Here is a 27,560-nt window from a genome sequence, read left to right as displayed (position 1 = left end):
ATCTGGTTCAAGTTGGGTCTCTTGCTGGGGCACTTAAAGACATTCAGAGACTTGTCCCGAAGCTGCTCCTGCATTGTCTTGGCTGTGTGCTTAGGGTCTTTGTCCTGTTGGAAGGTGAACCTTCGCCCCAGTCTGAGGTCCTGAGTGCTCTGGAGCAGATTTTCATCAAGGAAATCTCTGTACTTTGCACCGTTCATCTTTCCCTCGATCCTGACTAGTCTCCCAGTTCCCAATAAGGCTGTAACATAGCAAAATGTGGAAAAAGGCAGGGGGTCTGAATACTTTCCTAATGCATTTTATACACTAATTGTAATTTCCCTCTAGTAAGTTTCCAATTTGATTTGTCTTTTTGTTTTTATGTTGGTAAAACAGCTGTTTAGGGGATGCTACTGTATCATAAATATTTTGTGGAGACTTGCATTAATAGATGCAATTAATGTACTTATTTAAAAGGATTGCCTCTTAAGAAACAATAATTTACTAGTCAACTAACAGAACAAATACTATATCACATCTACAGTACTCAATAACACAAGCTTGTTTCAGATAAATATGTTTTTAATTTTCATAGCATATCTCATGCAAATGTTTTAAGTTCAAAGGGGTAACCCTCCTCCACTCCAACTCTACAGCTTTTGCAATCCAAAGTTCATTGACCTGTTGGAGAAATGTGGGGTTTGCAAACAGCATTCTGTGTTTACTGTGTGGGGTTGTAGTACATTTCACTCTTTTTCCCCATTGATTCCTCTGAGTTGTCCAGGCAGGCTAAAGAATTCAGCTAGTACTTCTGGTCCATAGAATCTTGCTCCCTCTGACCCAGTCCACTATGGGGGTACATCTCTGTTATGTACTGTCCTATAATAACCCTACCTCACATGTACAAAAGTAGCTGCCTGGGGACAGAAAGACCACGCAACAAAAAACACCCCCAAATCCTCGGACTTCAACTCTGGCCTGGTTGAGGTCCAATTATAGCCTACTGGGGCAGTTTTGTGATGTTACATTGATCAAAAGTTAGCCTAAATCCATCCCCCATCTCCCTGGAGGTGTCTTCTGTTCCCTCCCTCTTCCTCCGCTTGTCTGTTCGGCTCAACACAGCCTGGATCAGTGGCAGGTTTCTGAGGAGACACTACACAGCTCTGGGATCCAGTTTGAAGTCAGTATTAATTTAGCTTCTTGTGTGATGGATAAGTGTTTGATGACACTCCCAGTCCTGCTGCTGTTCCTGGGCCTGGTTGGGTTATCCCGCTCCTGTCTGAATCCCGTCTCTGCATACAGATTCACTGGGGCTGTCTGTAGGCTGACCTACTCTGCAGCAGTGGTCTGTGAGTATGACTACTCTATTCCCGTCTCTCTCTCTCTCTCTCTCCCTCTCTCTCTATGGTGTTCTCTCTCAGCTGATGCTGAAAATGCTTTATAGCTTCCTTATTGCGTTGTTTTTGTTTGAATAAAAACATTTGATTTTACTGACTTCTTTTGTCTTCAGTAAATGAGAAGACCACCAAGGTGATCCAGGCTGATCCAGGCTGTTCAAGCATGAACAGTGAGAAGTCTATTCTCTTAGTTGGAAAGGTTAAATACCAAGTGAGTGGACCTCTCTCCTTCCACAGTCAGCACACCAGCACCACATGTACGTGCATTTCTTTTCATTCTCCTCCATTTCCTCACTTGCAATCATTTAGTCCTACATTCGCTAATCATAGATAGGTGAAGTATATGGCACATGTTTGGATGAATGCATAAGCACTTATTTGTAAATCACAAACAGATTGAACGTCAATTCTGTTGCCAGTGCTTTCTTGGTTGGCTCTTTTAAGGAACAACCAATAATATTGTCCTCTCCTGCTCTTTGCCCTCTCAGTCTGGAGATCCATAACCTGTCGATTCGGCGGAGTGAGTTTGAGCTGAAGCCAGGTAAAGGCATTGAGATTGCTATCGCCAAAGCGTCTGCTGTTTCCAAGGGAACCATCCAGTATGAAAAAGTTGGCTGTGAGTCCTTCCATCAATCACTGTAACCGGGGAGGATGACACTGAGCAGGAAATCAGTTTATGTTCAGATTGTTAATATACATTTCTGTGAGTTTTAATGTTATGTTGTATTTTAACCAAATATCCTGGTATGTAGACTACTACTAAGGCTTGTATGTTGACCTTAGATAACTGTGTGCTGGTGACACTGCCATGTGTCACTGTTTGCAGTCTCAACGTGGGACATTCAGTAGATTTTGAAATTGCGTCACATATTGATCTTGGCATTAACCCCAAACTTTGTAAGTAGATTTTTCTGTCCATTGTTTTTGTAGTTTTCAATGTTCACGCTCATTCTCATTCTCATTCTCCTCAAGAGTTTTATTGTGATGTGTTGTAATGTATTTCTTGGCACTGACCAGTCTTTCTATGTCTCAGATTGTGGAAAAGAGAATGTTGCCGCAGACACCTCAGGCTGTTACCTTACCATCCACAAGCTCAATCTCCTGCTGCTGGGAGACAAAGTGAGTGAACGTGAACATGAAACCTAGAGAAAATTGTGCAATATGTTACACTTGTCAACTGCTCTCTGTTTTTCGACAAGAAAAGTAAAACTGCTGCATAAAATACAAAACCTCTGCTTTACATTCTGTCTGTAGACCTGGCTGGCGGAAGAGGCTGTTTACAGACTTTATCACCTTCACAGTGAAGTTGGTTATTAAAAGCCAGGTGAGTGACATAAGAGGGAAGTTTAGGATAAGACCAATTTACAGTTGGAATAATAGTATATGCAAATATTTGTATAACTAAACCAAGATAGACCACACCCTGTTGTTTGGAATGGGAACAAATAATGGGAAGAACAAGCAAGGAGGTGGGCAGAGCCAAGCACGAGCTAGGGAGATCCTATTGGGCCTATAGCACACATCTGCATATTTCCGTTAGGGAACACTTACTTGGGAAGTGCGTGTGTGCAATAACTCTATTAACCTTTGCACTCCTTCTAAACAAAACCATTTTTTAAGACTTTGGCAAAGGATAAAGTCTACAAAACATAGTCCACTCTGCTCACAACAGACTAGTTTTGGGAACATAAAACTGTATTGAGATCAAATGTTTAATCGATGAGAACATTTGCAGAATGTCTGTCAAAAATCCAACTCCTTCCATCTTCTCCCACTGCCGTCCACTGGGCTTCCTCTCACTACCATATTTGGTAGTGAGTGGAAACACCAAGCGGATGCTTCACATTTATAAATCCAGTGAAATATCTGTCTCATTGTTCTATCTGTGCTATATGTCTCATTGGCCTTTACTCAATTAGATTTGCTCAACTCCTGCATCCTCTCTCCTCCGCCCTCTCTCACCTCCTTTTGAAAAAGGTCAAAGGTAATCGAGGAGAGGCATCGAGGAGAGTGAATGTGGGCAAAGATGTGCTTGTATGAAATTAAAAGGCTTAGGGATTCAAGCTTAGGTTGATTTTAAATGGAATTTTAATAATAAATATGTTGGATTCACATCTCCATCTCAACCAAAAATAAAAGTTAAAGAATAGGATTAAATCAAATCAAACTGTATTTAAAGTGAATTTAAAGTTTGATTTGATTTAAGTCCTTTTCTTTAACTTTTGGTTGAAATTGAGATGTGAATACAACATATCAATTATTCTTTTGTAGACAAACTGCAATTAAAGCCAGACTCAGTGGCACAGATGGAGCTATCCAAGCAGAAGATATATCTCCTTAAAAAGTTTATATTTGGATGACTTAACAACCAAACACAATTCTATATCACTTTTGCAATACGATAAATAGCCTATTAACTTGTTGATAAGTTAATCAATGATATGTTGGATTCTCATCTCCATCTCAACCAAAATCAAAGTTAAAGAATAAGATTAAAGCCAGTGGCTCAGATAGAACTATACAAGCAGTAGATACATCTCCTTTAAATGTTCATGTTGTAGTTGTCAACCAAACACAATTCAATATTTATTTTGTAAGACAGTAAGTAACCTAATATTAAGGCTATCTTACAAACTAATGTAACAGTATTTATTCAACATTAAAATGAGTAACTCATCCATGGACACATTTAAAGTTACTGTAACAATAAATGTCTTATGTAATCATGGAAAGTGAGCATGTTCAGGGTCCCAGGTGTGTGGAAATCTTCACAATTACTATAATAATCTGCACATAATCTCAAACAGTATTGATCACTTGCACCATGTGCTTTAATGTAATCTCTACAAATTGCAACCCAGGTAATTTAGTTGTGATATTAGATCAAGCAAATTGATGACTCATTAAGTTGTTGTATAACTAAACAAAATATCTGACATTGTATTCCCATTTGAACTTTGGTGTGCTTTGAAATGGTTGAAAGTGCACTGATAACATATTTAGGGGACAACTAAACGAAAAATCAGACATTAGATGGTTGAAGCAGTGATAACACATTCGGAATTCAACAAACTTTTGGCTGTCTTTTTGAGTGGGTGAAAATAAGTTGGAATCTCATTGATCAACATAGGCTATCTACCAAATATTAACCAATTCTCCATGTTGAAAGTTTTATATGTATTTTTTATATCACCTTTATTTTAACCAGGTAGGCTAGTTGAGAACAGGTTCTCATTTGCAACTGAAATGACATGGTTTACCCAGTGGGACAACCTGGTCTCAGAGCATTTTGTGTTATTCTGTATTTACATTTTACGAATTACAGTTCCTATTATATATTCAGAATTTGCAAAACGTACAATATGTTATGAATTTGCAAAATGTACAATATGTTACGAATTTGCAAAACGTATATGATATGCTACGAATTTTAGCTAGTTGGCTAATGTTAGCTAGCTTGCTAATGATAGCTAAGCCAGGGGTTAAGGAGTCCATATGCTTCCCAGCCGAAACAGTTCAGAAGTGTTTGTGCATATATTATGACAACATTTGGTGACCTTTTGGTTAATTTTGGACTTCAGTGAGTTTTTTTTTTGGCTTTTCGGGAGCACAATTTTTTTTCAGGAGGCAAGCCAAAGTTTGGAGCTGAAGTCTAAACCCCTTTGTCGGTGATTGCTCAACAGTAGGCATTCTTCAACAGTAGGCATTCTTCAACAGTAGGCATTCTTCAAAACTCGTTTTCATGTAATTTTTTATTGAGAAATACTGCACCAAACATCTTAGTTAAATGCAAAATTGCGCAACTAAGATATCCTCTGCAAAAACTACAAAATTAATGACAGATTTCTTGAGTATCTTAGATTAATTCAGACTATTTTGAGGAAGTGTATACTGGCTACGGCGTCTCAAGATGGACAAACAGTATTATTGCTGACATTTTCTCGTTTTTCAAGTAAAGATCTTTAAAGGGAGTATGCGAGCAGCCGAACTGAAGCATGCTGATGCCTTTAGGGTTAGGGGTTAGGGTTAAGGTTAAGTTTAGGAGTTAAGTTAAAGGGTTAAGGTTAGGGAAAGGTTAGCTAAAAGGGTTAAGGTTAGTGTTAGGGAAGGGTTAGCTAACATGCTTAGTAGTTTCAAAGTAGCTAAAAAAGTAGCAAGGAGTTGAAAAGTTGCCAATTAGCTAAAGTTGTCCATGATGAGATTTGAAATCACAACCTTTGGGTTGCTAGACATTCACGTTATCTGACCAACCACCCCACTTAAGTGACCATAAAAGAGTGTCTTGGACTTACGTACAGAAAAATACAAAATACTCTGAGACCACATTGTTATATGTGATCCAGTACTGAAAAACCAAAAGGTTTTAGTAGCTTATTCCTTCAGGTTGAGTGGGAAGTTTATTGTGTAAGACATTTTATAGATAAAGGATAAGTAGCATATTTTTAAAAAATGTGTGTATGATTTTCTCCTCCGACAATACAACAGCTGATACCAAAACTCTTCTGCGGTAGGATACACCAAAAGGTGTGTGGCCACTGCTCATTCTCTCAAAGTGACAGCGCCCAGAGAAGACAAGTTTCCAAGGAGAGAATTACCATTATGAGATGTTATGTAGGGATTTCACCCGGCCGCAAGCAAAGTCTGGAGAAGAGGAATATTGGGACAGGGACACAGGAAGGTGGATTTCTGAGGAGGAATGTAGGGGGAAAAAAGAGGAAGAAGAGGTTAAAGAAAATTAGGAAAACTGAGGTTGGAACTGAATTTGAGGAAATGGTGATAAAAATGGAGATTGGGTGTTGAAGAAGAGTCAAGTGCAAACAAAGTGACCTGTGCTCCAGATCAAGTTCTGGAGGTGAAATGAAAGTGAAGGAGAGCGAGTTAAGTGAGATGGAAAGTGTAGTGCATCAATGGACATGATGAAGAGGAATCTGGTCCAGTAGGGGTGACATTCCATTTGTGGTTTCAGGGTTGGTGAGAAAGGAGTTGGGTACAGTGGAATTAGTGAAGGTAACCTGTAGTGATATTTGTGTGTGTTTCTTCCGGTCAAAGGGAGCGGGAGCTTCGTGTCACGCAACTTGGGTCGAGATCTGTTTCTTGCTTTGCTCTTCGGAACAGGGCACAATTGAAAGGAGTGATTTCTAGGTAAGCATTAAGTGTGGAGGTGGAGCAATTGAAGTTAAAGATTCCTGGTATTTGTGATGCCCGCTGTTTGGTGAGATGCAGACCTGGTGGTGAGCGTGGTGAAACAGAGCAGTCATTGTCAGTCCTTTTGAGTTTTGAGTCTTTACCTTACCGGAGCTTTTGTGCCGAACCCACTGTGGTGTTTCAGGTGTTATGTTTATGATCATGTTGCAGCAGTTTGTAGGAGGGAGATTCCAAGATGTGGGAAGTGTGCAGGAGGGCATGGGATAGAGGATTGTGTAGTTTGAAAAGTTGTGTGCGTCAACTGTAGGGGTGTTGACACACACAACTGTAGGGGTGCCCATGTTGCTGGGGATCGGAAGTGTCCGATGCGAGAGAGGCAAGTTAAGGTGGCTAGAGTCAGAGTAGTGCAGAAGGTGTTGTATGCTGAGGCAGTGAAGAAAGTAGAAGAGGATGGGTCAGGATCCCTGTGAGTAGTACATCTGTGCCAGCACAGAGGGATAGGCCAACGAGTGATCAATCAATCAAACAAATGTATTTATAAAGCCCTTCTTACATCAGCTGGGGCACAACGTACTGTACAGAAACCCAGCCTAAAACCCCAAATAGCAAGCAAGTGATTTAAGCTTCAGTAATGTTGACTTCTTAGCGTTCATAGCAATGGTTATCAACTGTACTGCAGAAATGGAACGTAAATCACAGAAAATAGATGTTGTGGTGGCAGCTACAGAGAAGTATTTGGGTATACGAGATTTGACTTCAGAAGAGTTACAGGGTGTGTTGAGTGGTGGTGTCCCAGGCCATTGGCATGGTGCAAGAGTAGATAGGATCAAGTAGCGGAATGATGTAATGATTTTAATGGGTATAAGGTTAGTTTTAAGGGTGTGTTTTTGTATATATATATATATATATATATATATATTATTTTATTTGAATTGTATTTCGTATTACAAAGAATAATGAATTTATATGATAGTCCAGTTGGGGGCGGTAAAGCAACATTTTGGATGCCAACCGCTGTTAAACTCCGAAGAAGAAGAAGGAGAAGGATACACCAAAAGGAGGCTGTCGAGGAGGGGAGAACCAAAGATTTTTATAACTAAACCAAGATAGACCACAGCCCGTTGTTTCAAACATGAACAAATGAGTCAGTTGTCAGAAGAAGCAAGGAAGTGGGCAGAGCCAAGTACGAGCTAGCATTGCCGCGTTCTAGCAAAGCATATTTCTGTTAGAGAAGGCCTACTCTGTGAAGTGCGAGTGTGCAATAACTCAATTCGCTTTTGCACTCCTAAACAACCCCATTATTTTTTACTTTGGCAAATGTTAAATTCTACAATATGTTCGTAACATATTCTAGTTTTGGGAACAGAAAATGTATATTGAGATCAAATGTTTAATCGATGAGAAAATTAGCAGAATGTCGGCCAAAATCGATCTCGCTTTATCTTCTCTCACTGCCGGCCAGTGTCTTCCATATTTGTTAGTGAGTTGAAACGCCAAGCAGATGCTTCACATTTACATATTCGGTGAAATATCTGTCTCATCTGACCGTCTCCATTTGACAGATTATCCTTTGCTTAGCTAGCCAACATCGCCATGACATCACTTACAAGTGTGGTCGCGGATTTCTATTGGAGAATTAATGCCTATCTTCATACTGTACTGTCTTTGACAGAGAGAGGACGGAGAACACACTTTTGACAAAAAAGGCCAATGTGTTGGAAAGAGGACTAACTGACAGCTCAACTCTGCCCTCTATTGTTTGGTTAATGCGACCCTGCTGACACATGATCTCATCAGCTGCAACAAATAATGAAACAATGTTATTCATAGGGAACTTATTTGCCTAATTGCAGATCTGCAAGGAGATCAATAATGTGGCAAACATACTGGTTGACTACATACAGGAACGAGCAGGTATGGTCACGTTTGTGGAGTTTGGGTAGATGATGACTTATGAAGCCTACAACAAAACGTTATGTTATTTATGTCCGTCATCTATATACATTTGTTTACATTTCCCCTTTGATTCCCACAGAGCAATTCCTTAGTGATGGTGACATCAGCATGAATATTTGTGTAACTTCTGCCCCTGTCATCACATCACAGTACATTGAATCATATCACAAGGTGCATTGTATACCCCTTCGTTATTTTTGTTTAGCATCTGTCTATATGGCAGATGATGATGCACAACATCAACTGTTATTGTATATGTTAGGGTATCTATGTGCAGAGTTTTACCTGCTGTTCTGTCATCAATGCCTCTGTATTCCACCCCAGCCAGCTGACAGAGGACCACATGCTTTACTTCTGGATCTCTGATGAGGTCTTCAACCCCTTAATTACAGCTGCCCACCAAGATGGATGTTTTGTCCTCAACATCTCTGGCCTGGAGCTCACAGTAGGTGTCGACCTGACTAGTGGAAGTCACTCTAACATGATCCTGGGTGGCGCAGTTGGTAGAACATGGCACTTGCCACGCCAGGGTTGTGGGTTTGATTCCCACGGGGGACCGTTATGAAAATGTATATACTCACAACTGTAAGTTGTTCTGGATAAGAGCGACTGCTACTGACTTTAATGGAGAAAGGCATCCTTTAAGTAATCAGGAGTTGTTGTTGGGGGTTATGTTATATGTTAGAGACAGGGCAACTCACTGTAATGGCGTGATGAAGCAGCAAAAGCAATGTTTCCATAAGATGTCTACAATTATGATGTGGCAAGTAAACACTATCTTGGTGACTTCAAGCTGATTTGTGTATTTAATTTGTGCTATTAACATGGTCAACTTAATTACAGGAACTTTTCAAAGTGTATTTGTCAACCGAAATGCCAGAGTTCCTAAACCAGGTAATGTGACAAACTCAGTCAGTACAATCCTCAGACTCCTATCAGCTCCACAGACCATGTGACCTATCTTGGCATCTGCACTACTATGACTATGGATCAATGCACATTTTGTGGTCTCTTTATCTTACATTTTGTTATAAATAATCCTAGCAGATTAATGCAATGTGTATACATATGTGTGTATACAGGTGAATGTGTGTGTCTCTCTGAGCCTGTGTGACATACTGTATTTGTTTGTTATCTCCTGTCAGCTACTGTCCTCTGAGGAGCCATTTCTGAGTGTGTCAGTGCCTCAACTGTGGACGATCCCACTGGGCATCTCTGTTAGAGCTTTGGCTGCAGTGAAGCTGACCAGCTGAGGACATCCCAGGACTTTACTTTGAGATGGTCAGCCAACCAAACATATGTCATTTTCATGATTTAAATAACATGGCACCAGACAACCTTTTCTCCCAGATTAGTAGCTAAATTAAGTTTGTCGCTGTATCGGAGGTGGAGGTGGAGGTTGTTGTGAGAACTTCATACTCTGAGAAGTAATTGATCCTAAACGCTACAGCGCCACAGTGAATCTTATTCCATTTTCATGCCTATTCTGTGAGCATGTACATAGGCCTACATGTCTGTAACTGTTATTGTGATGAATTCACTGTGCCTCCATAATGGTTACAGTGACTAACGGTTCAGTTCTTGATTGCAACCTTCCTGGTTGCATGTTCACTAACAAGTACCACTGCTGTCGACATCTGTGCAAGTAAAAAAAAGAAGACTGCTTCTTTCCACAAAATAATTTCCATAATGAAGGAATCACTGTCCAAACACACACTGCAGGTGAGAATTAAGTAGACTCATTGAATCACTATCTAAGTGACATGTAACGTTGGTAGATTGCTTCCTTTCTTTTGCTCTCCAGATGGTTGAAGCTCACATTGAATATTTAAAAGGAGCAGTGGAAAAATAGGTGTCCCAAAAGTAATATCTGGTGAGTTCTGTTTCATCCTGTCCCGTTTAGTGAATTGAGATATCCCACTGGGCATACCATGCATTTTCAACATGGGAGAATTGGGTAATATTGAGCAGATACAATGATCAAGGAGATTCCAAACTATTTTAACCCACTCAAAAAGACACTATGCTTTCAACCATCTAAAAGCACAACCAGATTCCAATGGAAAATCAATGTCTTGTTTGTGGTTTAGTTGTCACGTAAATGTGTTATCACTGTGCTTTAGAACATTTAAACACACAACAAAGTTCAAATTGGAATGCAATGTCAGATATTTGGTTTATTTATACAACAACTTTGTCACACCCTGACCTTAGAGATCCTTATTTATTGTCTATGTTTGGTTAGGTCAGGGTGTGACTCGGGTGGGAAAATCTATGTTTTCTATTTCTTTGTTGTTTTTGCAGAGTGTGGTTCTCAATCAGAGGCAGCTGTCTATCGTTGGCTCTGATTGGGGATCATATATAAATTGGTATTTTCCATTTATGTTGTGTGGGGTGTTATTTTCTGTTTAGTGAACTGTTCGTTTTTGAGTTGTTGTTTTTGTTTGAGTGTTTTTTGAAAATAAATATCATGAACACTTTCCACGCTGCGCTTTGGACCACTCTTCCTTCAACCAACGAAAGGCGATACAAACTTAATATGTTATTACTCTACTTCATCTAATACCACAACCAAATGACCTGGTTTGCAGTTGAGATTACATGAAAGTATACGGTGCAATTGATCAATGTCGTTTGAGATTATGTGCAGATTATTATAGTAATTGTGAAGATTTCCACACACCTGGGACCCTGAACATGCACACTTTCTATGATTACATAAGACATTTATTGTTACACTAACCTCAATGTGTTCATGGATGAGTTACTCATTTTAAGGTTGAATAAATACTGTTACATTACATCTACACAAAAGTAATATTGAATTTTGTTTGGTTAACAACACAACCAAATATCAAAATTTTAAAGGAGATGTATCTACTGCTGGTATAGTTCCATCTGAGCCACTGGCTTTAATCTTATTCTTTTATTTTTGGTTGAGATGGAGATGTGAATCCAACATCTCATTTATTAACAACTTAATAGGCTATTTGCCATTTTGCAAAAGTGCTATTGACTTGTTTAGTTGTCAACGCAACCAAATATCAACTTTTTGAAGGAGATGCATCTTCTGCTTGGATAGCTCCATCTGTGCCACTGAGTCTGGCTTTAATTCCAGTTTATCTACTAATTAATGATTGATATGTTGTATTCACATCTTCATTTTAACAAAACATTCCAGGACTAAAACAAAAAAACCTAGGACTAAATTAAATCAAATCAAATCTAACTTTAAATGCACTAACTTTAAATACAGTTAGATTTTTAAAATCCTATTCTTTAACTGATTTTGGGTTAAGATGGAGAAGTGAATCCAACATGTATTATTAACTTGTAGATTCCATTTGAAATCAACGGAAGCTTGAAACCCTAGGCCTAGGAATTTAAACAATAGCTGTCGATGACTTCCCAAGTGCTACATTTCCTGGCCAAAAGTATGTGGACACCTGCTTGTCAAACATCTCATTCCAAAATCATGGGCATGAATTGGTCTCCCCCATTTGCTGCTATAACAGCTTCCACCCTTTTGGGAAGGTTATCCACTAATGTTGGAACATTGCTGCAGGGACTTGCTTCCATTCAGCCACAAGCATTAGTGAGGTCGGGCACTGATGTTGGGCCATTAGACCTGGGGTTGCAGTCGGCTTTACAATTCATCCCAAAGGTGTTCATTGGGGCGAGGTCAGGGCTCTGTGCAGGCCAGTCAAGTTCTTCCACACCGATATCAACAAACCATTTCTGTATGGACCTCGCTTTGTGCAGGGGACATTGTCATGCTGAAACAGGAAAGGGCCTTCGCCAAACTGTTGCCACAAAATTGGAAGCACAGAATTATCTAGAATGTAATTGTGTGCTGTAGCGTCAAGATTTCCCTTCACTCGAACTAAGGGGCTTTGCCCCAAACCATGGATAACAGCCCCAGACCATTATTCCTCCTCTATCAAACTTTACAGATGGCACTATGCATTCAGGCAGGTAGCGTTCTCCTGGCATCTGCCAAACCCAGATTTATCCTTCAGACTGCCAGATGGTGAAGCGTGATTCATCACTCCAGTGAAAGCGTGTCCACTGCTCCAGAGTCCAATGGTGGTGAGCTTTACACCACCCCAGCTGACACTCGGCATTGCGGATGGTGATCTTAGGCTTGTGTGTGGCTGCTCGGCCACGAAAACCCATTTCATGAAGTTCCCGACTAACAGTTTTTATGCTGACAGGGCTTCCAGCGGCAATTTGGAACTCTGTAGTCAGTGTTGCATCCACTTCGCAGCTAAACCGTTGTTGCTCCTAGACGTTTCCACTTCATAATAACAGTGCTTACATTTGACCGGGGCAACTCTAGCAGGGCAGAAATTTGACGAATTGACTTTATGAAAAGGTGGCATCCTTTGACGGTGCCATGTTGAAAGTCACTGAGCTCTTCAGTATGGGCCATTGTATTGCCAATGTTTGTCTATGGAGATTGCATGACTTCGTGCTCGATTGTATACAACTGTCAGCAATGGTTGTGGCTGAAATAGCCAAATCTACTAATATGAAGGGGTGGCCACATACGTTTGGCCATATTGTGTGTGTATAGGCCTAAATAATCATTGATGATATGACTGAAAAGATATGGTTACATTTAATTTGCTCTGTTGAATGTATCTGTTGGAATGACTTCAATAGCAACAGTGAATCTATTACTGTAAGTGGAGATTTCATAACAGTCATTCTCACAATAGCACATTGGTAATAGTCAGTGACAAACATCAAAGCTAAGCAGCGCAGGGCTTGGTTAAAACCCTGGATGGGAGATACCTGTAGATAGATCAACTCTCCAGTAGGAGGTGCTGCCGAGATGTTTTTTTTTCTTGTAGTGGATATTACATTGAAGACCTGACATTTTTAAAGGTACAAATTCAACCCATTTTATATCAAGGTTTGTCTTGTTGAAAATGGATTACCATGACATAATCTTGTGGTTGAAATGTTACCCTCAACAACAGTTGATTACTTTTTTTATTTTTTTATCAAATGAATTTTCCACGTCACAATACATTGACAAATTACATTGAAACAATGTTCAGTTAACCAGTTTGTGACCTGGGGGATGTGTGTGTGTTGCTTTGAACAATATGTTTTTCTTCTCGTCTTGTTATCTTAGAACTAGAACCAGGTTTAACTGCACTCATGGACAAACAGGGAGCAAATCTGTTTGATATCATCAAGCCCCAGGTTGTTTCGCAGGATGTGAGTACTCATACACCTGTACTTCACTCTTACTTATCATAAACTCCAAATATAATGTATACACAAACTATAGGACTAAATACATGCATTATTTTCTGTCTGTAGGGTCAAAGCTCTTCCCTCTTTTGAGACACATACAGTTATAATGTGCTCTGATGTGCAAAGTTTTGAATGACTCTATTAGCGGAAATGTTGATAAACTTTAGACTTGGGAGTACAATTACTAATTGTAATTGCACCTGGACCAGGTGCACATAGCAAATCAGGCACCGTGTATAAGGTATGTGTGTTTGTAAAAATGTAACTTATTTTTCACCTAATTTGAAATGGCATGGTCTTAAAACACTCATTATGAACTTTTACATTGACATGGTTGATTCTGTCTCTTAAACTAGTCCCTAAAGCTGAAATAGACATTAGACTTGGTTCAATTATAACATGATGAATTTGCATACTGTAACTAAAGGGACCATGGCAGTAGGGTATTTCCACTTATGTCTTATGATTGGATTGGTTAATCTGGCACCAGTGGTGGCAAAAGTATCCAATTGTCATACTTGAGTAAAAGTAAAGATAACTCAACTCAATAAAAACATTACTCAAGTAAAAGTCACCCAGTAAAATACTTGTTTTTAAATAGATAAGTATTAAAAGTAAATGTAATTTCTAAAATGTACTCAAGTGTCAAAAGTAAAAGTATAAATCATTAGGAATTCATTATTAAGCAAACCAGATGGCACAATGAGCTTTAAAAATTTTTTTTGGGGGGATAGCCAGGAGCACACTCCAACACATAATTTACAACAAAGCATGTGCTTAGTGAGTCCGCCAGGTCAGAAGCAGTAGGGATGACCAGGGATGTTCTCAATCGTGGACACTTTTCCTGTCCTGCTAAGCATTCAAAATGTAACAAGTGCTTCTGGGTGTCAGGGAAATTGTATGGAGTAAAAAGTACATTTTCTTTCTTTAGGAATGTAAAAGTTGTAAAAATCTAAATAGTAAAGTACGGATACTAGTACTTCAACGTATTTACTCTTGGTTACTTTACACAACTGATTGGCGCAGAGCAAGTAGAACTGGTTCCTCTGCCAACTTCCCTGGTCTACCAGGTGTCCCTCTGCCCTCTGGGAAGACAGCCATTTGGCGATAGAAGATGGCTTCAGAATGGACACATTACCAACTTGTTTTGTCTCTGTAATGTCCCAGTGAATTTTGCATTTTTGGAAATAAAGTAATAAATGGTTGATGGTTAGTCTCCTAGTTATGTGTAGGTGGTGCTAAGGATTTACATAATGAGAGGAGGATGTTGATATCCTCCTAACCAGGCACGTGCACAGATAGGACTCTACCTTTGCAGAGCACATGCCCCTTTGCCCTTACAGTCCCCAAAGTGCCCTTTTGGGTGGTGGTATAATTTCCCCCAAAATATTTTTTCTTGTATATATTTTTTTAGTTGTTGTTTGGCTCCAAAGACATTAAAACCAGTGATAGCATTGAGGTCATCCACATATTCCTATGGAAAATTCCCAATGGCACATGAAGCAGGATATATTTGAATTTGAAGTACGCCATATTGCTGAATATGGCTGAATGCAAGGGGCCAGTGTTCTGGGCTATATTTAGTATGTGTTTATGTTCTGGAACATTCAATTGAACAGAAACGGTGCTGTACTGAATGACCAGTTGTAAAATGAGGAGGTTGTGGGTTGGGGAACGCTATCAGCATGGTCACTCTTTGCCTCAAGCCGCACCCACCAAATGGGAGCAAACATAACTCAAAGTCTGTGCAAGAACTTACAAGAATGTTTTGGAGAAACGTGTCATTCAGTACAAACCATTCCGCAACGTAGCAAACTTCCTAATAAGACACTTTAGTTATCAAATCAAGCTTTATTTATACAGCACATTTCAGACATGGAATGCAACACAATGTGCTTCACAGGATAAAACTAACAATGAAAATAAAACATATGTACTACACAACAAACATAAGTGTATAAAAAAACAATAACAAAAACTGAAGGACTAAAAAGCACCCTAAGGAAAAGCAAAGCTAAAAAGGTGTGTTATACAGTCTAATAATTTATCCAGAAATGTAAAGTTGTGTCGTCTGTGTAGCAGTAAAATCAATGTTTTGCTTTCTGATAACGCTGCCATGACATCAGTGTTTGACATGACATCAAATAAAAATGCCAGGGAGGATTTATTGTGACAGGGTAGGAACCCCAAATGTTGACTAGGGGACCCTACAATCTTTAGCTACATTTAATATTTTATCTTAGCTACTTCATAGTTAACATGTTCTTGCTTCACGTATTCCTCTTTGATTTAGAAGATACTGTATTGTTGCACAAAAAATGCAGATGCAGATCTACACCATCACTGGTATAATCAGGCTATATACAGTGCCTTGTGAAAGTATTCGGCCCCCTTGAACGTTGTGACCTTTTACCACATTTCAGGCTTCAAACATAAAGATATAAAACTGTATTTTTTTGTGTGAAGAATCAACAACAAGTGGGACACAATCATGAAGTGGAACGACATTTATTGGATATTTCAAACGTTTTTAACAAATAAAAAACTGAAAAATTGGGCGTGCAAAATTATTCAGCCCCCTTAAGTTAATACTTTGTAGCGCCACCTTTTGCTGCGATTACAGCTGTAAGTCGCTTGGGGTATGTCTCTATCAGTTTTGCACATCGAGAGACTGAAATTCTTTCCCATTCCTCCTTGCAAAACAGCTTGAGCTCAGTGAAGTTGGATGGAGAGCATTTGTGAACAGCAGTTTTCAGTTCTTTCCACAGATTCTCGATTGGATTCAGGTCTGGACTTTGACTTGGCCATTCTAACACCTGGATATGTTTATTTTTGAACCATTCCATTGTAGATTTTGCTTTGTTTTGGATCATTATCTTGTTGGAAGACAAATCTCCGTCCCTGGCGGCGTAGTGTGTTACTGATGGTAGACTTTGTTACTTTGGTCCCAGCTCTCTGCAGGTCATTCACTAGGTCCCCTCGTGTGGTTCTGGGATTTTTGCTCACCGTTCTTGTGATCATTTTGACCCCACGGGGTGAGATCTTGAGTGGAGCCCCAGATCGAGGGAGATTATCAGTGGTCTTGTATGTCTTCCATTTCCTAATAATTGCTCCCACAGTTGATTTCTTCAAACCAAGCTGCTTACCTATTGCAGATTCAGTCTTCCCAGCCTGGTGTAGGTCTATACTTTTGTTTCTGGCGCCTTTGACAGCTCTTTGGTCTTGGCCATAGTGGAGTTTGGAGTGTGACTGTTTGAGGTTGTGGACAGGTGTCTTTTATACTGATAACAAGTTCAAACAGGTGCCATTAATACAGGTAACGAGTGGAGGACAGAGGAGCCTCTTAAAGAAGGCTCAGTATGAAGATAAACTGATTTTACAATAGAGATCCCCAATCACACTTGTAGGCGATGTCATGGCGAGGTTAGCTAGCTGAGTTTGTGCGTAGCAACACGTCCTTGGGTCTAACAGTCACCTAGTGCAGGCCGTCAAATCAAAGGCTCTCCTTCAATATAAAAGTTGTTTTTGTCTGCAGGATACATTCCGAGTAAGAATTTCAGATTAGTCCCATGTACCGCACTACTCCCACCTCATGTCCTTTTTGAGGAGCTGTAGATCACCGACAAGAGGATTGGAGTGATCCAATAGCTCACATAACCGTGGTTACGTACATAACCTTTGTTATGTAGCACTATATTGGATCACTCCAATATGGTATCACAATACCAGATTAATCGGTGATCTAGGCATGGCCAGATGAGCAAAGGGCAGTCATGCTTGTCCTTCCATCCCCTTCCAGGGAAGTGGAGACAACACCCAACACGGCCATCCCGACCTGGTTGGCGGCAGCAACATTGACTCAATAATGTCAAAAGTGCAAAAGTACTCAACGATGCCCAACTCCCAGAGGTGTAAATTTCATCAAGGGGAACTCCTCGGAGCAGGGCCCACGATGTAGCTTCTCCTCTAGTATAATGTGCCACCACAGCACATGGCAAAGGCCGGCCGACCAGCTGATATTCTGAAGCAATAGTGTCCACAATCCAATGTAAGAGTCTCTGTTTCGAGAGGCTCTTTTCCAGAACTCTCTGACCATAACACACGAACAGCTGATCCAATTGTCATATTCTCTTAATCTGTCAAATGTAACTTGGGGAAAAACCCATCCCACTCTCAGCCATGGGAGGTGCGTAAGCGGACAAATGTAAGGGCTGGTTCACATGTTTGTCAGACAGGACCTTCGGCAAGAAAGAGGGATTAGGCCAGAGGATAACACTTCCCTTGTCTGCACCCATTCGGAAACATTCAGCCACTCCTTCGAAGGCAAATCGGAGGTACTTCCAGTGATCTCAATGAAGAGGAACGTGGAAGTATGCATCCTTCAGGTCGAGCGTGGTGAACCATTGGTCACTCGAGACTGCCTGAAACACCCCCGCGGGTGAGAGCATCTTGAATTTGAGCTCCGTCCTTTTTTGAAACTATGAAATACGTGGAGTAGAACCCACTTAGCCGGTCTAGCGGCTCTACCTTCCTGATTGCGTCCTTGCTCAGGAGCAAGGCTATCTCCAACCGGAGCACCTCCTTCATCACATCTGCCCCCGAGGTGACCCAGAAAACCCTGTAGAACTGCGGTCGGTATCAGAACTGGAGTTTCGTCTCCAGCATAGAGAGATAAGGCGTCGTCGCCGTCATCATCCCCCCCGTAAAGCATCCACTTCCTCCCACAGGCTTTCTGCCTGACGTTCGAGGTGGATCAACTCCTCAGCCATACTGAGTTTGGGGGGATGCCCAAAGCGGACGAATGGGTGCTGCCGCGACGACGCATCCCCCCAGTAGGGGGAATATGGCCATCGGATAGGGAGGACTGTACGGTGGCCCTCATCCCCTCCAGGCGTGCTAAGCGCATGCGTTCTCTAAAGACAGCGCAGGCCAAACAACTATTGGGTTCTTTAACCACTCTCCGTCCGTGATCTATCTCAAGACAGGTCATGCAGGCAGAGTGTGCATCCCCCGTAACCAGGAGTATGCCACATCTCTCACAATGAAACACCATAATAATGTCGTTTCTCTGTGAAAGTGAAGCCAACACTGTGATATTAATATGTGTCTATAATCAGCTACTACAGACCTACAGTAACCGCATTAGTCTTATACACTATCTGACGGAGAGCAGGCGTGAACTGGGTGTGAACTGCCTGATCGTGGGGGAAGGGGCAGAGCACACAAACTCACATATGTTAGCTCAATCTTAGTTTATACGTGTGGGTTGGCTGTAACTCACGCCACGTTATAGTTTATTCTACCATACGTGGGAGTGTTGGCAGGATGTAAGGAGTGTGCTTAGTCTTTCAGTGGTGTGCTCTCGTTAAGATAGCTACTGCATAGCTCGCTCACCGTGGAACACACAAGAGTCTAGGCAAGATGGCTGCACCCTGCAAGAGATAAGTGTGGTGTGCCTAGCGACATGTGACTCACTCTCCAGGGAGAACCGATAGCGAAGACTGGTCCGGACCAAAAATCAATGTCTGTGGAAATCAAGGCCAGTCTGCACCAAAAAAAGACCTTCAGACAGGACCACAAAAAGGTGTCAGCGTCGGTCTGTGCAGAAAAACCTATAGCACAGGTTGTCAAACTCATTCCAAAGAGGGCAGGATGTCTGCAGGTTTTCGCTTCTCCGTTGTACTGGATTGATGAATGAAGGTCACTAATTAGTAAGGAACTCCCAACACCTGGTTGTCTAGGGCTTAATTGAAAAGAAAAACCTGCAGACACTAGGCCCTTCATGAAATGAGTTTGACACACCTGGCCTACAGTGTTACCTGAAATGTTATTTGAGGAATGTCCTTCTATGCGTTTGTAAAACACCCCCAAACAGACTGTGTTCAGGACAGAACCCCCAAAATACATTGTTCCGTGCTTACTGAGGTGTAGCCTACCATATCGGCCCCAAATGGAATTTTATGATTAGCCCACTGATTGTACAACAGGAAAGAAGAAAAAATAATGTATTGTGTTATCACCTGCCCCTCCCACAGGCCCAACCCCTCTTCGCGCAATACGCTCACAACTTTGGGCTATATTCAGTCTACATACGGTACACTGAGTTTACAAAACATTAGGAACACCTTCCTAATATTGAGTGGCACCCCATTTGCCCCCAAAACAGCCTTAATTCATCGGCCATCGACTCTACAAGGTGTCGAAAGCGTTCCACAGGGATGCTGGCCAATGTTGACTCCAGTGCTTTCCACAGTTGTGTCAAGTTGGCTGATGTCACACTGTTTTGTACACTGTGTTTCTTCTTAACTCTTTATAACGTCTGTTTTAAAAATGTATAGTTTATTCGTATAAGGGTCATAATACCATAGCCTAATTAACACTCTTCAAAAACGAAACGAAAGTAAAAGCATCTTCCCTATGCCCCATTCACATGATTTTGAGTTTCACTTTATTGTAGGCTGCTCTGCAGGGATGCGACAAGCAGCGAAAATTGGCAAGTTATGATTTTGCTATGCATTTTATAACACTTACATTCGTCATTTTAAAATAAGTCTAGGCTATACTTGACGCAGCAGACTAACGCGCGACACAAGACCACAGGTCCTCCTCACCTTATCTTGCATGAGCTTTCCGTGTGAAGCAAGCCTATACATTTGGGAACTTGCAGTAACTGGGCAGTTTCAAATGGTTTTTATAACTTTTTAGCTTTGCCGGGCCATGTGAAATAGTTTTAGATAGTATTGTAATCTAATTCTACACTCTTTATGTAAAGCTGCCTGGAAGAAACCTTTTGGGATGCATTTCAGTACTGGATCACTTATTACAAAGTAGTCTCAGCCCTTACAAAAAATATTGCAGGTTTGAAACTGCAGTTAAAGTCCCGTAACTGTAGTCGACTGTGGTATGGACGCAGTAATTGCAGAATAGTTATACTGCGCTTTAACTGCAGTTACACTGCAAAATTACTGCTGTAATTATTTATATTTTGGGGACGGAGTATTTGCTGCATACTGCAGTTATACCTCGCTCAAACTGCAGTTATAACCCCTAATAAATTCACTGCAGTTATACCTCGCTCAAACTGCAGTTATAACCCCTAATAAATTCACTGCAGTTATACCTCGCTCAAACTGCAGTTATAACCCCTAATAAATTCACTGCAGTTATACCTCTCTCAAACTGCAGTTATAACCCCTAATAAATTCACTGCAGTTATACCTCGCTCAAACTGCAGTTATAACCCCTAATAAATTCACTGCAGTTATACCTCGCTCAAACTGCAGTTATAACCCCTAATAAATTCACTGCAGTTATACCTCGCTCAAACTGCAGTTATAACCCCTAATAAATTCACTGCAGTTATACCTCGCTCAAACTGCAGTTATAACCCCTAATAAATTCACTGCAGTTATACCTCGCTCAAACTGCAGTTATAACCCCTAATAAATTCACTGCAGTTATACCTCGCTCAAACTGCAGTTATAACCCCTAATAAATTCACTGCAGTTATACCTCACTCAAACTGCAGTTATAACCCCTAATAAATTCACTGCAGTTATACCTCACTCAAATTGCAGTTATAACCCCTAATAAATTCACTGCAGTTATACCTCACTCAAACTGCAGTTATAACCCCTAATAAATTCACTGCAGTTATACCTCACTCAAACTGCAGTTATAACCCCTAATAAATTCACTGCTGTTATACCTCACTCAAACTGCAGTTATAACCCCTAATAAATTCACTGCCGTTATGCTGCACTCTAACTGCTGTCTTTTTTTTCGTAAGGGAGAGCATTTAGTTTGATTTCGTACATAAAGACACTCCATTTAGTATGATGTGTTACGATTCGTAAGTGGATGTCCATCAGTTAGCTCCACCAACCTCCCCGTGTGACCCCCCACCCCCCCCCCCAAGAAATTTGGGGGTGACTTCAATTTTTGGGGGTGGCTTCTTGGGCTTCCGTCAATGACTTGCCTCCTGATATCGTCGCCGCTCCTCCTTCGCTGCCTTTATCTCCTCCTTTGGACGGCGATATTCCCCTGCCTTCCTCCAGGGTCCCTTACCGTCCAGGATCTCCTCCTATGTCCATGAGTCCCTTTCTCCATGCTGCTTGGTCCTTTGGTGGTGGGATGTTCTGTAACGCCCGTCGGAAGAAGTGGACCAAGGTGCAGCGTGGTACGTGTTCATGATTCTTCATTTCTCAGAACACCAAACAAAACAACAAAATAATAACGAAAGTCCCGTTCTGTAGGCTTCACAGAGCTAACAAAAAACATCCCACAAAACTAAGGTGGCAAAACAGGCTGCCTAAGTATGATTCCCAATCAGAGACAACGATAGACAGCTGTCCCTGATTGAGAACCATACCCGGCCAAAACATAGAAATTAAGAACATAGAGTCACACCCTGACCAAGCAAACATAGTGTCACGCCTTGGTCATTGTATTTTGTGTTTTTGTTATATGTTTGGGTAGGCCAGGGTGTGACATGGGTTTATATGTTGTTTTTCGTATTGGGGTTTGTAGTATTTGGGATCGCGGCTGATTAGGGGTGTTGTATAGGCTTGGCTGCCTGAGGCGATTCTCAATCAGTCAGGTGATTCTCGTTGTCTCTGATTGGGAACCGTATTTAGGCAGCCTGAGTTTCGCTTTGTATTTCGTGGGTGATTGTTCCTGTCTTTGTGTAGTTTCACCAGATAGGCTGTAATAGGTTCACATTCCGTTTGTTGTTTTCTTCTTTCAGTTATTTCATGTACCGCATTTTCATGATTTGGTCCTGCCTTGATGACTGTATTAGATATACACTACAAGTTCTATAGATTTTTTGTAGTCTAAATTATTACATTCAATTAACTGATAGTTATAACGCTCCTGGTCCCGGAATGTCATGTTAGATTGTGATAAAGCTATCTGCTCCTGCTAGCTAGCAACATATCTACTTGTTGTAACTAGCTAGCTAACTAGCAAGCTAGCTACATTACTAATGTTTGTTGTGTTCAATGTTAGGAGTCATATTACAGCTTGCATTGAGGGTATCATGTTTTTACAACTAAATAGTTAGATTACAAATAAATAATAAAGACTCCCCGTTAGCAGTTTGTCAGAAGGAAATCTCTCTCAAGATGTCACCAGCTGTCTATTACCTTAGATACGGATAATGCGTTTGGCAGACGTGATCAGCAAAGATAGTACTATCCATGGTACTCAAGTTTTGATTGGTTTACAGTTTAGTGCTCAGTGGTGTTTGCCTGACCAGCCAGCAAAATAAATTGCAAGAATTGACATTGATAACAAACAGAAATGTGTTCAGAATAAATAAATATACGTAAAATGTAAAAACCAGCTCCTCCCTCAACAGAGATCGATCATCTCAAAAACTAAAGCAGATAGGAGGTGGGCCGTAGCAAGCTATGTGTAAAGGTTTGAACCGGGACCTTTCTGTGATGGGAGGGGTTCAATTTTGAACCTTTTTAATAATGAAGAGCTGGCAGCCGATCTGATTGGAGGCGCAGCTTTCAGATAATTATTTTTGTAATTCCTGTTCATAATATATTTTTAAATTTGATTTAACCACGTAAGTTGACTGAGAACACATTCTCATTCACAGCAACGACCTGGGGAATAGTTACAGTGGCTTTGGAAAGTATTCACCCCCCTTGGCATTTTTCCTATTTTGTTGCCTTACAACCTGGAAATAAAATATATATATTTTTTTATATCATTTGATTTACACAACATGCCTACCAATTTGAAGATGCAAAATATTTTTTAATTGTGAGACAAACGAGAAATAAGACAAAAAGACAAAACTTGAGTGTGCATAACTATTCACTCCCCCAATGTTAATACTTTGTAGAGCCACCTTTTGCAGCAATTACAGCTGCAAGTCTCTTGGGTTATGTCTCTATAAGTTTGGCACATTTAGCCACTGGGATTTTTGCACATTCTTCAAGGCAAATCTGCTACAGCTCCTTAAAGTTGGATGGGTTCCGCTGGTGTACAGCAATCTTTAAGTCATACCACAGATTCTCAATTGGATTGAGGTCTGGGCTTTGACTAGGGCATTCCAATACATTTCAATGTTTCCCCTTAAACCACTCAAGTGTTGCTTTAGCAGTATTGTTACGGTCGTTGTCCTGCTGGTAGGTGAACCTCCGTCCCAGTCTCAAATCTCTGGAAGACTGAAACAGGTTTCCCTCGAGAATTTCCCCGTATTTAGCACCATCCATCATTCCTTTAATTCGGACCAGTTTCCCAGTCCCCGCATCATCCCCACAGCATGGGATGAAGTTTTCGGGGTGATGAGAGGTGTTGGGTTTGCGCCATACATAGCGTTTTCCTTGATGGTCAAAAAGCTACATTTTAGTCTCATCTGACCAGAGTACCTTCTTCCATATGTTTGGGGAGTCTCCCACATGCCTTTTGGCAAACACCAAACGTGTTTGCTTATTTTTTTCTTTAAGCAATGGCTTTTGTCTAGCCACTCTTCCATAAAGCCCAGCTCTGGGGAGTGTACGGGCTAAAAGTGGTCCTATGGACAGATACTCTCTTATTAATTCCCTCCTTGCTTTTGGTGGGCAGCCCTCTCTTGGCAGGTTTGTTGTGGTGCCATATTCTTTCCATTTTATATAATGGTGCTCCGTGGGATGTTCAAAGTTTCTGATATTTTTTGTAACCCAAACCTGATCTGTACTTCTCCACAACTTTGTTCCTGACCTGTTTGGAGAGCTCCTTGGTCTTCATGGTGCCGCTTGCTTGGTGGTGCCCCTTGCTTCGTGGTGTTGCAGACTCTGGAGCCTTTCAGAACAGGTGTATATTTAATGAGATCATGTGACAGATCATGTGACACAGATTGCACACAGGTGGACTTTATTGAACTAATTATGTGACTTCTGAAGCTAATTGGTTGCACCAGATCTTATTTAGGGGCTTCATAGCAAGGGGGGGGGGATACATATGCACGCACCACCAGCCCTTCATGTTTATCAAGTGTAGTGTGTGTTGTATGTTTCCAGGCTGGGGAAGAATGGCTGCTCTCTGGAGATTATCTACACCCTTCTAGATGACTTCCTGCCCCTCCATCCAGGAAGTCTATACTGAGTATGTTTTTAGACTTGACAATACCCACTGGGCACAGACGTCAATTCAACGTTCATTCCACATTGGTTAAACGTGATATCATTGAAATGACGTGGAAACAACATTGATTCAACAAGTGTATGCCCAGTGGGTAGAGACTTTGTGTGTTCACAAATATAACCTCCAGTTAACTGACTGTAGTACTGAGAAGAAATGTGCATACTTTATCAGAAATGAAGAAAAAACAAGTATTGGGTAGTATATACCGGTAAACTATGTTTTATCTCTCTTTGCAGTGGAATGAAGGACATCAACGTCCTGTTTTTCCCAAGCTCAGACATATAAGGGTGAGTTTTGTGTTTTAGTGAAGGGAAATAAAAGAATGTGCAACTTTCATTTATTTTTTCAGTGTTTGGTGTACCAACAGGCCCATGCAAATCAAGTTAATGTTTCATGTTCTTGTTGAGAGAATGTTGCTTTTGTTTCATTGTTTTATCTATACCACATAGGGAAATCTACTGTACTGTATCAATCAGCCTCTCTCTTATCCATTTTTCTCCCTTTCTATTTGTCTCAAGTTCTAAGAAAAACATTGGACTGACTGTCAGATATGATACTCTCTGTTTGGTTCTTATAAAGTGCTTTTGAATACCAGGAGTAACATTGCTGTTGTTTCTTCCCTCTCTTTATGTGTCATACAGCCTATTAAACTGCAGTTTGAGTACCGATCAGATGACTGGACTGTCAGTTGCTAGCGAGAAGTCCTGGCCTCACTCTCCTAGAGTAAGTACAAATGTACCCAATGTTCTTGAGCAAGTCACATCACACTGTGGGTAAGGACACTAAATATGTCAAGAGAATCTGACTTTCTGTTTGGTGTTATGTTGTGTCCCCTGCAGTCTGTCAGAAGACGACATCAAGGCCGGTACTCTCAAGGCCCTGACTGACTCTCTACAGAAGCTGAACGTCTCCAAACAGATTGTGTAAGACTGATCTTTTATTTGAAGTGTTAGACTTTTGATAAAGTCATGATCTTGTGCCTGTCCCGTATTATGTTTGAAACTAGTTATGCTGCTTAATACGGTTATTGTCTGTGTCTTGACAGTCTGAATGACAGCCACATATCTGTTGATGGGCTGATGATTCTGACCAGTTTCCTGTCTGCATGTCCTGATGTGGTTCAAGTGGACATCAGGTATGTTGTGCATAACACCCTTTATTTTCTTAGATAAGGCCAATATAGACAGCACCCTTGTTGTGTGCGTAAACTGCAACCAGACTAAAACCACCACACTACCCCATCACTTCCTGGTGGCTTCACTATTCAGAGGGTGTCTCCTCTGTCAAGGGGTTTGCTGTAGGCCCAAACCAGACGTTTTAATCATGTAAGAAATGATGATACTACTGTGGTCCCTATTATACAACTTTTTTTAGAATGTCCTGTAAATTCCTCTCAGACCCTTCCCACTGGGCTCACACGTCAATTCAATGTCTATTACGTTAGTTAAACGTAATTTCATTGAAATGACATAGAAACAACACCGATTCAACCAGTCTGTGCCCTGTGGGTTACCACTCACTGTTGTGCATTTTCCCCATACATCCCCATGACAGGCTGCATGACCCTGTTCTTGTGTCCATGCATTTTTTCTAGGGGATAAGAGAAACACCAGATTTCTAAGAGACTTTGGTGTGTACAATATTGTGGATAATGATGTGGATAATGTTTTAAACTGTAGGTGGTATGACATTGTCTCTGCTTTCCATCCTCTTTCTCCATGGTCCCTGTGTGCAGTCTGACGGGCTGTGCTCTTCGTCTCCCTCACTTGGACCGTCTGTGCGAGAATCTGAGGGACTGATCTGCTTCTGACTATGCTGGAGTAAGTGCTTCTGACTATGCTGGAGTAAGTGCTTCTGACTATGCTGGAGTAAGTGCTTCTGACTATGCTGGAGTAAGTGCTTCTGACTATGCTGGAGTAAGTGCTTCTGACTATGCTGGAGTAAGTGCTTCTGACTATGCTGGAGTAAGTGTTCTCAGGGAGAGGTTTGGAGTGTGAAATAGCAATAAGGATAATTGTTGGAATGCACATATACAAGGAATTGTTTGTTTTTGTTTACAACCCCCAACCCCCCACCGTTGTCAGTATTTCCAACAATGCTTTGGAAAACAAAGGTCTGAAGAAGTTGTTGGACCTCTTGCCTCACCTTAGCAACATACAGGAAATCAAGTAAGAATTTCTATAGCAACTCAAATGTCTTTCTTTTCTTCCTTTTTTTGTCCGTTTTTTTTCCTTAAAAGCTTTTTTTCTGACCAGGGAGTTTCTGTATACCCTCATTCTGGTCCTTCTGTAGCTCAGTTGGTAGAGCATGGTGCTTGTAACGCCAGGGTAGTGGGTTCGATTCCCGGGACCACCCATACGTAGAATGTATGCACACATGACTGTAAGTCGCTTTGGATAAAAGCGTCTGCTAAATGGCATATATTATATTATTATTATTTTGTTTTAGTGTCAGTGAGAATGCAGTCAGCATGGAAGGAGTTGTGCAGCCTAGCTGGAACCCTGTGCTCACACAGGAACATGAGTCAAGAGAATATCAGGTATTCACATCCCATTACTGTCTTATACAGACCAACACTTTTGTAAACAAACAGACATGCTTGAAACCGGCATGGTAGAAAGTGTTTGAATTCATGTCTAGTAATATGTTTGCATTTGTGATGATTATTAACTATAA

General features: G+C 40.9%; 1 long non-coding RNA gene across 21 annotated transcripts in view; it reads left to right on the top strand.

Annotated features, from left to right (window-relative positions):
- The first annotated feature begins 690 nt into the window (after positions 1-690).
- LOC124000391 overlaps positions 691-27,560 on the top strand; it is a 28,924-nt gene continuing 2,054 nt past the window's right edge. The window contains exons 1-14 of one of the 21 annotated variants that reach the window (XR_006832613.1): positions 691-1,325; positions 1,487-1,630; positions 1,862-2,270; positions 2,407-2,492; positions 2,628-2,697; positions 13,618-13,703; positions 24,761-24,845; positions 25,121-25,171; positions 25,526-25,607; positions 25,724-25,807; positions 25,930-26,019; positions 26,620-26,704; positions 26,969-27,052; positions 27,333-27,423. This is a non-coding gene — a long non-coding RNA (uncharacterized LOC124000391). Of the gene's footprint in view, positions 1,326-1,486; positions 1,631-1,861; positions 2,271-2,406; positions 2,493-2,627; positions 2,698-6,422; positions 11,278-13,617; positions 13,704-24,760; positions 24,846-25,120; positions 25,172-25,525; positions 25,608-25,723; positions 25,808-25,929; positions 26,020-26,619; positions 27,424-27,560 lie in introns of those variants that run through there. The other 20 variants (XR_006832610.1, XR_006832608.1, XR_006832616.1 and 17 more) reach the window with 20 other exon arrangements.

This window comes from Oncorhynchus gorbuscha, linkage group LG02 (assembly GCF_021184085.1).
Source record: "Oncorhynchus gorbuscha isolate QuinsamMale2020 ecotype Even-year linkage group LG02, OgorEven_v1.0, whole genome shotgun sequence".
In the NCBI taxonomy this organism is placed as follows: domain Eukaryota; kingdom Metazoa; phylum Chordata; class Actinopteri; order Salmoniformes; family Salmonidae; genus Oncorhynchus; species Oncorhynchus gorbuscha.
The sequence above is the reverse complement of the archived record's forward strand: the minus strand, read 5'-3'. Positions and strand labels throughout refer to the sequence as shown.